This window comes from Geotrypetes seraphini, chromosome 14 (genome assembly GCF_902459505.1).
Source record: "Geotrypetes seraphini chromosome 14, aGeoSer1.1, whole genome shotgun sequence".
NCBI lineage: Eukaryota > Metazoa > Chordata > Amphibia > Gymnophiona > Dermophiidae > Geotrypetes > Geotrypetes seraphini.
The window spans coordinates 4,618,028-4,630,126 of NC_047097.1; positions in this window are offsets into that span (position 1 = coordinate 4,618,028).

A 12,099-nucleotide genomic window follows, 5' to 3' on the forward strand; every position below is an offset into this window, starting at 1 on the left:
ACATCTTATGTTACCTCTTTATAATTGATTATTGATGTGAGTCAGTATTTTTTATTTATTTAGGTACATATCCAGGGAAGGGTGGGAGGGGGGGTTATTTTCTGTCTTAGTTTTGCCTTAGGGTACATACATTTGGGGGGAGAGTGAATGGATGGGGGAATATCATTAATGAAAATAGAGTATGTTTTTTTGTGGTACTCTATGTTTTTGTGTTTTATTGAGTAATCATTGGGTGGGTGGGTAAGTGGGTGGATGGGGGAATTGGTTGATTAAGAACACGTGTAAGTTGAATGTGCTTTTATTATATTATTATATGTTACATTTGTTGTATAGCACTATTTAAGTTTTGAAAATCAATAAAGAATAGTAATTTAAAAATAAAGAAGTCTTTTGTAAATCATCTATCTCAGAACATATTAAAAATTAGTATAATTATGAGCTGTAAGGGCCCCTTTTACAAAGCCGCGGTAGCGATTCTCCCATGGCAAGTGGATCAAGGCCCATAGAAATGAATGTGCTGTGGTGCATTTGCCATGGGGAATTGCTACCACAGCTTTGTAAAAGGAGCCTTAAATTAGGGATGGGGGACTTGCCATGTTTACAAAATTGCTTTATACATTGGTTATTAGAATCAATTTATACCTAATTAGACAATTAACTTGTGTGCCTAACAGCTGCTGTTCTATAACCTTTGCATACAAATTCACGCCCAAGGCACATAAATTTGTACATGAGATTACAGAATGAAGGGGAGAACTGTGGTCAATTTTGTAACAAGGTGCCTATAAAAATACTCAAAACTTGCCTATTTTGTAAACATAGTTTAAATTGGAAGATATTATGGTTTATAATCACGCCTCATTTGTGGAACTTGCTTCAAATATTTTACAAAGGCAACATAGGCATTCATGTACTTTATAAAATGGACAAGGGAACCAGGTTTAATTCCCACTGCAGCTCCTTGTGACTCTGGGCAAGTCTTTTAACTCTCCATTACTAAAGCTACAAAATACATACCTGTATAGAATATGTAAACTGCTTTGATTGTAACCCAAAACCATCCATTCTTGGCTCAGGCCCATCAAAGACTATTCAGCAGTGGCTGCCTTGCTTCCCTCTCTCCCACATTGGGATCCAGTACTTGCTCCCCCCATTCCCCCACTTGCCTACAGCCCAGCAACTCCCTTCTCTCTCTGAACCTCCCTCTTCCCAGTGTATCTTATCACCTTTGCAGGCAGAGACAGCGGCACGCATCTGCTGCCTGCACCACCCTACAGACTTCTCTATGTCATGTCCTGAACTCACTGACATCACTTCCTGTTTCCTTTCTGCCAGGACATAGCCTGTGGGACTGGTGCAAGTAGTGAATACACATCACTGCCGCCACCCACCAGCTGAGGTATACCGGGGGGAGGGGGGGTAAATGCCAGATCCAGGGCAGAAGACAGGGGGCAAGATGCAGGATAAAAAGGGTGGATGGTTTGCCCACCCAAAATAACAGGTTTGGCTATGCTACTGGTGTGTACGCTGCAACTCTCCCTCTGCTGCACCCAAACTATGCCCCTGAAAATATCAGCTAAAAGTAGGTGCTATCTTTTGGTATGCTTGCTTTTTACAGGTGTCAGGTCAAAAGCGCGCCGGGACAAAGGCGCGCGCAGACAATTGAGCGCAGCGTGGAGGCGCACACCGCAGAAAATTACTGTTTTTATGGCTATGACGGGGGGCGTGGGGGGGAACCCCCCACTTTACTTAATAGAGATCGCGCCACGTTGTGGGGGCGTTGTGGGGGGTGTGGGGAGGCACGATCTCTATTAAGTAAACTGGGGGGGCTCCCCAACAATACCCCCCGTCGGAGCCCCTAAAAACTGTAATTTTCTTCGGCGCGCGCCTCCATCTTGCGCTCAGTTGTCGGCGTGCGCCTTTGTCTTTCGCGGGGTTGTCTATGAACCCTTTTTACATGTGTAAAACACCCACACAATTTTATAAAAATAATTTTCTATATAAAACATGTGGTTTTTAATATGCATAAAATGATTTTAGAAAATTATACTCACTACATATTACAGAAAAAGATATAATACTGCATGTTAACTGTTAACCTTGCTGAGATCCGATAAATGACTACATTTACAACAAAATATATATTAGGTAAGCTTGAAAAACTTAGTACATTAATAACATTAGGAAAAAAGCAGCAATACCACTACCTACAAAATCATATTACTCAATAGCAATACTATCATTATTTACCCTATTTCATTCTCCTATAATACCATCTCTGTCTGCTCTGTGCTATTTTTGAATATTAACATCCTCAGCATCACTTTCCCCAATAATTAATGTAGCATTTTCTCTGCCATCCCATTCCCAGCTACAACATTGTTATCCTACTATGCTGTTGCACTTATTGCAGTATTAAAAGTAGCACCATTAGATTTGTCATGTCAATTCTATCGCAAAAGACTGCCCGTGTCGACCTCCTACTACAGCAGTACAGCTAAAGAACATAAGAAGTAAAGGGATGGGGGGAGGGAGAGGATGGGAGATGCAGCCCTCACATGGAGGGAAGGGGGATTATAGAGAGGCAGAAACCAAAGCTGGACTTTTGCAAAGAGGGGAGAGAGCAAGAGCCAGAGAAAATGTAAACAAAAAAAACAACACAGTACTTTCAAGAACACTATAATCAAATAATCAGAATCTTCTATCTGTCCCTTCTTTACGACATATTGTTTATGACACAACACAAAAATCAAATTTTCAGTAAAAGTACCCACATTATGGAATGCTATCATGCCTTTACATCTTCACCAAGAATCTTCAAGAGCCAAATTCAAATCCAACCTCAAAACATTCCTATTTTGAGATGCCTATAATTTATAATTTTAAAAGCTTCCCTTTATTACTCTACATTTTAACTATATTGTATTCTCTTTTTTAAAAATATAACTATTGTATTTCTCCTTCTCTTTCTTTATGTATCATGTCAATTTGCCTTTGCTATCCCTGTATATGTATTTTAATTTTAAGCTATTTTTGCTTTTATTGTTAACCACGTAGATACTTGATAAGTGGTATATCAAGAACGAAATAAACTTGAAAGTTGATTATATGCATGATAATATGGTACATGTGCCGCATACATATAAAAACACCATAAACAGTAGGAAGCCTTAACTATTTTCTGCCAAATAAAATATTGTTGGAGCAACATGATTTTAGGCCTGGCCTGGGTCATAAAACAGGCAGCCTTGTCATGTCCTGGAGGGGTATCATCATGGAAACTGTGCTGCCGGGTCACATTTGTAAACCTGGCCAAGGTCTGAGCTCCATCTTATCATTAATTGCTAATTCCCAAATTGGGCAAGTCAACTGCTGGCAACTCATCTTTGAAATGGTTTTTAAATTATATTATTGACAATGACTGTGGGGTAATAATAGATTAGACAGGTTTCAATGTGACACCTGTGTTTACTGGAGATGCTCCAGGGCTTAGATTTTAGAGGCCAGCCGTTTACCTTCTCCATCATTAATCTTTCTGTGGTTCGGTCAGAGACAAGAGGCAATTAGAAGCTGATAACAGTCTTGTTTGGGGCTGGTGGCAATATTAGTGAAACCGAGAGGAATTCTGCACTCACTTCTGATTGTTGACAACCTTTACAAGCAAATAGCTTCTAAAAGGCAACAAATAAATGTCTATTTTGCTTTTAACTCTTTATTTAGAGTGCAAAGGTTGGGCAGACTGGATGGACCATTCGGGTCTTTATCTGCCGTCATCTACTATGTTACTATGTTACTATATGCATATCATTGGAACAAGCAATCCAGAAATATATAACAATCCAACGAAAGCCAGGCAATATTTGAATTTGCCCTTACACCTATTTCAGTTGTAGCTCAAGGTAAGTTACATTCAGGTACAGCAGGTATTTCACAGCCACAGATAACAGGAACCCATGACAGAAAAGCTACAGAGGTGGCAAACATCGTAATGAAAAGAAAAAAAGAAAAAAAAAAAAGCCCAAATCAAATCAAGGGGCATTATATTCGAAAATAGCTGAGCTCTTAAACTAGGCTTCTAAATTTGTGCCTTATTTTCAGCCAAACTTAGGGTCCATTTACTAAAGTCGCAGCAAAAGTGGCCTTAGGGCTCCGCTTATACGTGTCTTTCCCATGTGCTAAGGCCACTTGTGTCGCGGCCAGGAAATGGCGGTCTTTCCCATTTTCCGAATTAATGGCCACACACTAATTTTACCATTGGCATGTGGCCAATAAAAAAAAGTTACCGTGTGAGCCACTACCAGCACCTATTTTATAGGCAGTAAGGGCCAACACACTAACCCCACGCTAATCAGTTAGCATGCAACAATGCCTCGCATGCTAATTAGTGCTGTCACAACCACTCTCCACCCCTAAACATAGCCCCTTTGTGAAAAATAGAAAATAACGCATGGTGTAGGCAGGCAAATATACCACTGGATGCCAGGTCTGGCATTTTGCCCCACCCCCTCCCCCAGTTAAACCTCAAAATCTTTGCCAGTGTAGCAGTGACACATTTCAACTGCCTGCCTTGTTAACATTATTTCCTAGAAACATGATGGCAGATAAAGGCCAAATAGCCCATCTAGTCTGCCTATCTGCAGTAACCATTATCTCTTCCTCTCTCTTCTTGAATTCAGACAAAGTCTCTGTCTCCACCACTTCTGCCATGAGGCTGTTCCACGCATTTACCACCCTTTCTTTAAAAAAAAGTATTTCCTAAGATTACTGCTGAGCCTATCACCTCTTAACTTCATCCTATGCCCTCTCATTCCAGAGCTTCCTTTCAATGCGCATTTATGCCACATAGGTATTTAAATGTGTCTGCTCTCTGTCAGAACGTGGCAGAGAGAAGCCTGCAAATCCAGCAGAGGTACACGGGTGCTACACTGGAGAGGATGCTGAGGTAAACCAAGGCAGTTGCCAAGGCTGCCGTCTTTGAACATGGACTTTGCTATTTTGATTTGGTGAAATGCGAATAAGAAGATTGAAAAATGCTTTTCCCCTGAGGTCGCCCTCTTTTTTTTTTTGTGGCGAAACAGGTGGCCTTCTATCGGTAAGTTGTGCAATTGACTGCAAGATTTTGGCCTGGCTTGTACGACAGAGCTTTTAAGATAAGTGGTTACTTTGTTGTTGGGGTTGTTGTTTTTTTTTTTTTTGACAGTGTTGATATACACTTCTCCCTCCGTATTTGCAGTGGATGCGGGTGGAACATAGCCGCGAATATGGAAAAACTGTGAATAACTTTTCAACTGTGATTTGCGGTTTTTGGAAACAGCCACTATTATTACTATTGAAGGAGAGGCAATATCCCAGCAAGTTTAGGGCTTATAGCAAGCAAGCAGTGATTCCCAGCAATTATAGGGCTTATAGCAGACAAATAGCGATTCCCAACGATTTTCGGGCTTACTGTACAGTATAGCAGGCAAAGAGCGAGCCCCAGCAATTTTCAGGGTAATAGCGATTTTCTCCATGCATGCTGGGAAGCAGCGTTTCTCTCTATGGATGCTGGGAAGCAGCGTTTTTCTCTGTGCACACTGGGAAGCTGGGAAGCAGCTATTTTGAGGGTGAAAGATTTGAAGCAGCGATTTTGTGGGAGAAAGCATGGAAGCAGCGATTTTCAGAGTGAATGTTGGTAAGCGCTAAACATTTTTATCGGTACAGTAAAAGAAAAGGAACTTTACTCATAATGTAATTTTGGTGGGTGGAGTCAGCATGCAAAAAATTGCGAATAAGCGAAACCGCGAGTGCAGAAACTGCGATACGGAGGGAGAAGTGTACTGTGTTTTTGGTAACCACTTTTTCTTTGGTTTTCTTTTTCTTTTTTTGCATATCTGCCTCCTACCATTGGACCTATCACTAGTTACAAGATTCTTGTTATTGATTTTTCGTATTTTAGATCATCCACAGTATAACCCAGAATTGAAAGCACAAGTCTGAAAGCAGCGAAAGTATGATGTCTAAGTAGAGGCGTTTTTTCTGTACCTGTGATGATAGTGGCTCATTTTGCACTTTTTTATTGTCTTTGAGCCAAAAGATTGAGGTCTGTTTTTCTTCACTTGTCATTGTCCATATAATTGTAAGTGTTCTACGTGGATGTATGTGAAAATCATAGCATAGACGTCATACAGTGTGTATTAGTTTTTGGGTTTTTGGGATAGTTGCACGGACTGTGCCTTATTTAACAAGTGGTTGCTGCAAAAGATTAAATAAAGCAAGAAGAAAATAAACTGAAAGACATAGAAAAAAAACAATAAGAAAGTTAAGAGAAGCGAGATGTTAGATACTTAGAGAATGCCTCCAGCTGCTCAAAACTCTGAATGGTTAATTCAAGGGTTTAGCCAGCCCTCCAATTTTGGGGGCTCCCAGGGGTGGATGGGGTCAACACATTCCTCACTACCTCTTCATCCCCCCTCCTCCTCCACTCACTTGCTAAATATACCTTTGCTGGCAGGGATGCTAAAGAAATACAGTTCCCGAGCTCCTTCCCTCTTCTTTACACTGCTTCTTTAATGCAGAGGTTGGTGGCATGCCTCCTGCTGCCACTGGGACTTCGGGCACATGATCACTTGTATGCACGAGAAGTCTCGGCAGCAGCCAACCTCTGTGTGAGGAGAAGGGAAGTAGCTTGGAAACTGGCTGGTGAGGCTTCGACATCCCCGTCAGCTATTTAAAGGGGTGCTGTAGATTTGGGAGCCTCTTTTTGGACGAGGTTCCCTAGTCAGTATTAAGTCACAGATCAGAAAAATAATTGTGAATTTTTGGTTGCGCCGCTTGGAGGGGCAGATCAAGCATACTTTTCAGTACATGGTTCAAAATGCTGGCATCTAGACTGAGAGTTAATGTAGGGCTTTTATAGAAAAAGATTGTAAGCTTACTATTTGCTACAGACTAGGAGGGTAGAGTGTAAAATGATTTATGTGTGGATTGCCTTTTATGATGTATTTTATGATTTTTTGAGCACATAGGGAAGTGTGTTTTAGTTTGAAATCACCAATACAACAACTGGATAAGAGTGCACAAATAATGTCCCAAAAAGTAATTGAAATCAAACAAAAACAAAAAAATGGAACAAAATATATTTTAATGCCTTTAAACCAGGATGGTGCTCAGATTCCATAGATGGAACGGAAATTTTCAAAGCGGGGGACTAGCCCCTATAGAGTCTTTCACCAAATCTATCACTGCACCAACTTCTGAGGTAGAAAGGTAATTAAAATGTAGTCTATTGTGATATAATTGTGTGAAAAAAATGTGATTTTCTTTTTTTCTTTTTAACTAATTGTTTCTATATCTTAATTTTGGTTCTAACAAGAACAACCAAGTGCAAAGAAAGCGACTTAGCTTAAATGTCCATACAGCATAGTCCGGCAAGGTTCTAACGCGTTTCGCCCGATGGCTTCTTCAGAGAACCTGCTAGTAAAAAAGAAAAAAAGAAAATCACATTTTTTTCACACAAGTATATCACAACAGACTACATTTTAATTACCTTTCTACCTCAGAAGTTGGTGCAGTGATAGATTTGGTGAAAGACTCTATAGGGGCTAGTCCCCCGCTTTGAGAATTTCCGTTCCATCTATGGAATCTGAGCACCATCCTGGTTTAAAGGCATTAAAATATATTTTGTTCCATTTTTTTGTTTTTGTTTAGTTTGAAATTAAACATAAATATATGTCTAAAATTCAAATGATGCAAGTTTCAAGTTTCAAGTTTTCAAGTTTATTAAAATTTTTGATTAATCGCTTAATCTTGCTTCAAAGCGATGTACATACATAAAAGAAAATATTTAAATTACAACTATAAGATAAAAATTACATTTTTAAAATTAACAATAAAACATTAATTAATATATAACCATTAAATAAAAACAAACATGAACGAAGGGAAAAAGGGGAAATGAAATACAATTTATAATAGAAAAGTAGGTAGGGAAAAACATAAGGATGGGAGTTCAAAGAATTGTCGAAAACAGCATTATTAAATTCAAGGGAAGAATTTGTTAATCAAATGCATCTTTAAAAAGAAATGTTTTTAAGTTAATTTTAAATTTCTCAATGCCATTTGTATCTACTTCTGCTCTTTTGAACCTTTGATTAGGGGACATGAATGAGAGGGAAATCTTGCTTACCTCTCTGGTATTAAAAAAAACACAACTGAAAAAAATATTCAGCTTAAGAGTTCCACTTGGACATATAGGGCTCCTTTTACGAAGCCGCATTAGCGACTTTTCATCACGCGCTAACCCCCCGCACTAGCCGAAAAACTGCCCCTGCTCAAGAGGAGGCGGTAGCGGTTAGCGCGGACGGTGGATTAGCGTGCGCTATTACGCGCGTTAAACCGCTAACGCGCCTTGGTAAAAGGAGCCCATAGTTTTTGCAAAATCCAGTACATTAGTAGGTAAACCCCATACTAGACCTGATTAATGCTGCTCTTTTTTGTAAAATGGCTGACAAATGCCTGTTTTTCCTATGGCCTCATATATATTTTACAAAAGGCGCCAAGCACAACAAGCCTTTGGTAAAATACACTGCAAACTGAACTGTCCAGACGTAGACAACCCTTTATCAACCTAGCTGGCCTAAATAAAATTAGGCCTTTAAGCTTTTACACTATATTGTATCACAGACCCTTTAAAAGTATTCTAATCCTTATTCATATATCAAAGGAGATATTGCCCTGTTCATTTGATTTATTAACAAACTTGCTGTGCATTTTAAATTTCACACTTTAGAAGCACAAGCCTATTGCCTGCTGAATGAAAACATTATTGTGTATACATACTCAGTTGAGTATTCTACTGCCATTGTATTGTTTCCTTTTAATGCCCTGGGGTATGGCTTTGGCCATAGCTTCTTTTCTGAGTAATCAATCAGTCAGTCAATAAACATCAAAATGTTCCCCCTTCCTCCACCTTTTCTTCTTTTAGGCTTCTGACCTGGAAGAGATCAGCTAGCAAAGGGCAGAGGTCTTCTGACCCCAATTTTATTTTTCTTTTGGCTCGGCTGCACAAAAAAAGGATTAGAAATCCTAAGTCAAGAGATGTCTATTTTATACCAAATGTCAGAGTACAAAGTACTATTTTGGCCTTGTATGCTGTGTGTTTCACTAATTATTCACTGAATTTTGGTTATTTATTTACTTGAGTTGAGCACACGGGTGATATCCAGTGATGGTGTGTAGGTGGTGGCTTTGTGCCCCTCCCTTAGAGTGCTAAGCGCTGGAGGTTCTCCTCCCCTCGCTGATCCCTCACCCTGAGGATATCCCGTTCACTTATTATTATTGTTTTTTGACTCTGTTTCATTTACATCTAGTGCTTACTTAGAGGGTGTATTCACCTCACTCTCCTAGCACAGCCCTAATACCACTCTTAGAACCTATTGACTATACTGCCTGTTTGTTGCCTCTTGCAGAGTACAAAGTAAGACATGGTAACCCTGAAAAGGGCCAAAACCTTGGCAATGTTACCACTGCAATAGTAAACCTAGTATTATATGTGAATATACTGTACATAGGATGATTGATTTGGCAGAAAAGTATTCATATAAGTAGGATGATTGATGTGCTGGTAACATAAGTAGGATGATTGATTATGGCATAATTATGCCGGTATTAACAACTCTGTATTGTAACACCACTACAGAAGCCCCTGTAACTCTGTATAAAGCCCTTGTATAGAGTCCATGTATTGTAACACCTCGCAGAAGCTCTTTGTAGCTCTGTATTGTAACACCCCTACAGAAGCTCATGTATTTTAACACCTTTACAGAAGCTCATGCAAACCGCTCTGAACTGACTCCCTAGTCATAAGTAGCGGTATAGAAGCTCTCGATAAACAATGTTTCTTCAAACATGTATTACAGAAAGTACGTATAGTTTATTTTAAATATTTGGGTAATTTATTCATTCAATTTTCTATACCAGGGGTAGGCAATTCCGGTCCTCAAGAGCCGGAGCCAGGTCAGGTTTTCAGGATATCCACAATGAATATGTACGAGATGGATTTGCATGCACTGCCTCCTTGAGAGGTGGGTGGGTGGGGATTTTTTATACTATTAGATTTTATTTGTTAGATATTACAGTGCTATATGATACATTTTTGTGCACTTGTTATTTGAGTTAAAAATGAATAAAGATATAAAAAAAAAAAGAATGTGAAGTCTTGCTAGAAAGATTCGTAAAGGAATCAAATTGGCTAGATAAACACCAATATGGATTCAGGAAAGGTCATGGGGTGGAGACGCTATTGTTATCCACACTAGATGTGCTCCACAAAGGGATGGATACTGGTGCAACATTCTGTATGGTGTCCCTGGCTATATCAGCTGCTTTTGACACTGTTGACCCATGAATGTTGTTAGATAAACTAAAGATGGTTCTGTTCTTTCCTAATGAACAGGAAATATGTAGTAAAATATGGAAGAGGACTATCTTCAATGATGGTATTGAAAAAAGGAATCCTACAAAAGATCTGCCTTGTCAGCATTATTGTTCAATATCTATATTGCTTTGATAGGGCAAATTCTTGATCATTTAGAAGTGCGTTATTGTATCTATGCGGATGACATTTATTTTTTCTTCCCAGTGATGAAAGGGGTTGACTATGCCAACAAGTTGACCAACAGTATGGAAAAGATAAAAATCTAGATGTATGATAATACATGGAAAAAATAATTAATTTTTGTACCTTGTTCCACACTGGCCTGCCAGAATGTTTGAACCAGTGGGCAATAAAATAAGAGATGATCTTGTGTACCCACTTCTTTCTTGCAGTTCCAACCCGCATTAGATTTGTTAGCATCCAACTTCTGCAACTTAACCGAGGTCCATAATGTTCTATGAAGCACAAAGTAGAGTAATATTATCTGGAGTGGCACTACAATCAATAGTTAAAAACTGGAAAGATTTCACATTGTTAAATTTTCACTTTTGGTGGGAAACTGTGTGCCTTTTCTACAAATATGAAGCTAACCTAGCTGAAAGATATGGCAGCATTTAAGGATGTTTGGAGTTACAACAATGTGTGTAATGGAATGATTGACCTGCCAGACACATGAGAGGGTAGGTTGGGTGGATTGGGTGGGGATTTGGGTTAGGGAGGGATGGGTAGATAATGACATTTCTCATTAAGAATTTCTAATGTATGTTTACACATGTTTATAGCATTTGTGTGTTGTATTTTCTGTAAGATGTTAAAACTGATTAATAAAGATTGAATTTTTTTTAAAAAAATGAGATTATCAACCGAATCAGTAGGGGAAACACAAAAAGAACCTAAGCAACAGCTTTTTCAGTAGTTGGCCCACAACTGTGGAATTGTCTGCCAGGCTGCCTGAGACTCTGCAAGGACTTGAAATCTTGGTTCATAGACAACGGCGCGAAAGACAAAAGCGCGCGCCGACAATTGAGCGCAGCGCGGAGGCACACGCCGCACAAAATTACAGTTTTTAGGGGCTCTGACGGGGGGGTTTTGTTGGGGAAGCCCCCCAGTTTACTTAATAGACATCGCGCCGGCGTTATGGGGGGTTGTAACCCTCCACATTTTACTGTAAACTGAACTTTTTCCCTAAAAACAGGGAAAAAGTTAAGTTTCCAGTAAAATGTGGGGGGTTACAACCCCCCCCACCCCCCACAACGCCCCCACAACGCAGCGCGATGTCTGTTAAGTAAAGTGGGGGGGTTCTCCCCCCACCCACCCCCGTCGGAGCCCTAAAAACAGTAATTTAGAGCGGCGCGCGCCTCCGCGCTGCGCTCAATTGTCTGGGCGCGCCTTTGTCGAGGCGCGCTTTTGACCTGACACCGAAATCTTTTAGGAAGGAACTGAAAACGCATTTATTTGTACAAGCATTTAATCAATGTGGAATACTTTTTGTGTGAGATGTATGTAAAGTACGCCCCTGAAATTTGTGGGGGTTCTGTGAATTTTGAAAAACCCAAATGTGGTTTAAGGGGCTGATCGAAGGCAGGAGAGCACAGCTGGGGCGCCAACGGATGCTGAAAATCATTTGCGGTACCGCCTCTTCCTGGTACTAAAGTCAGGCTACACCAATCAGGAGCTGCTTTGAC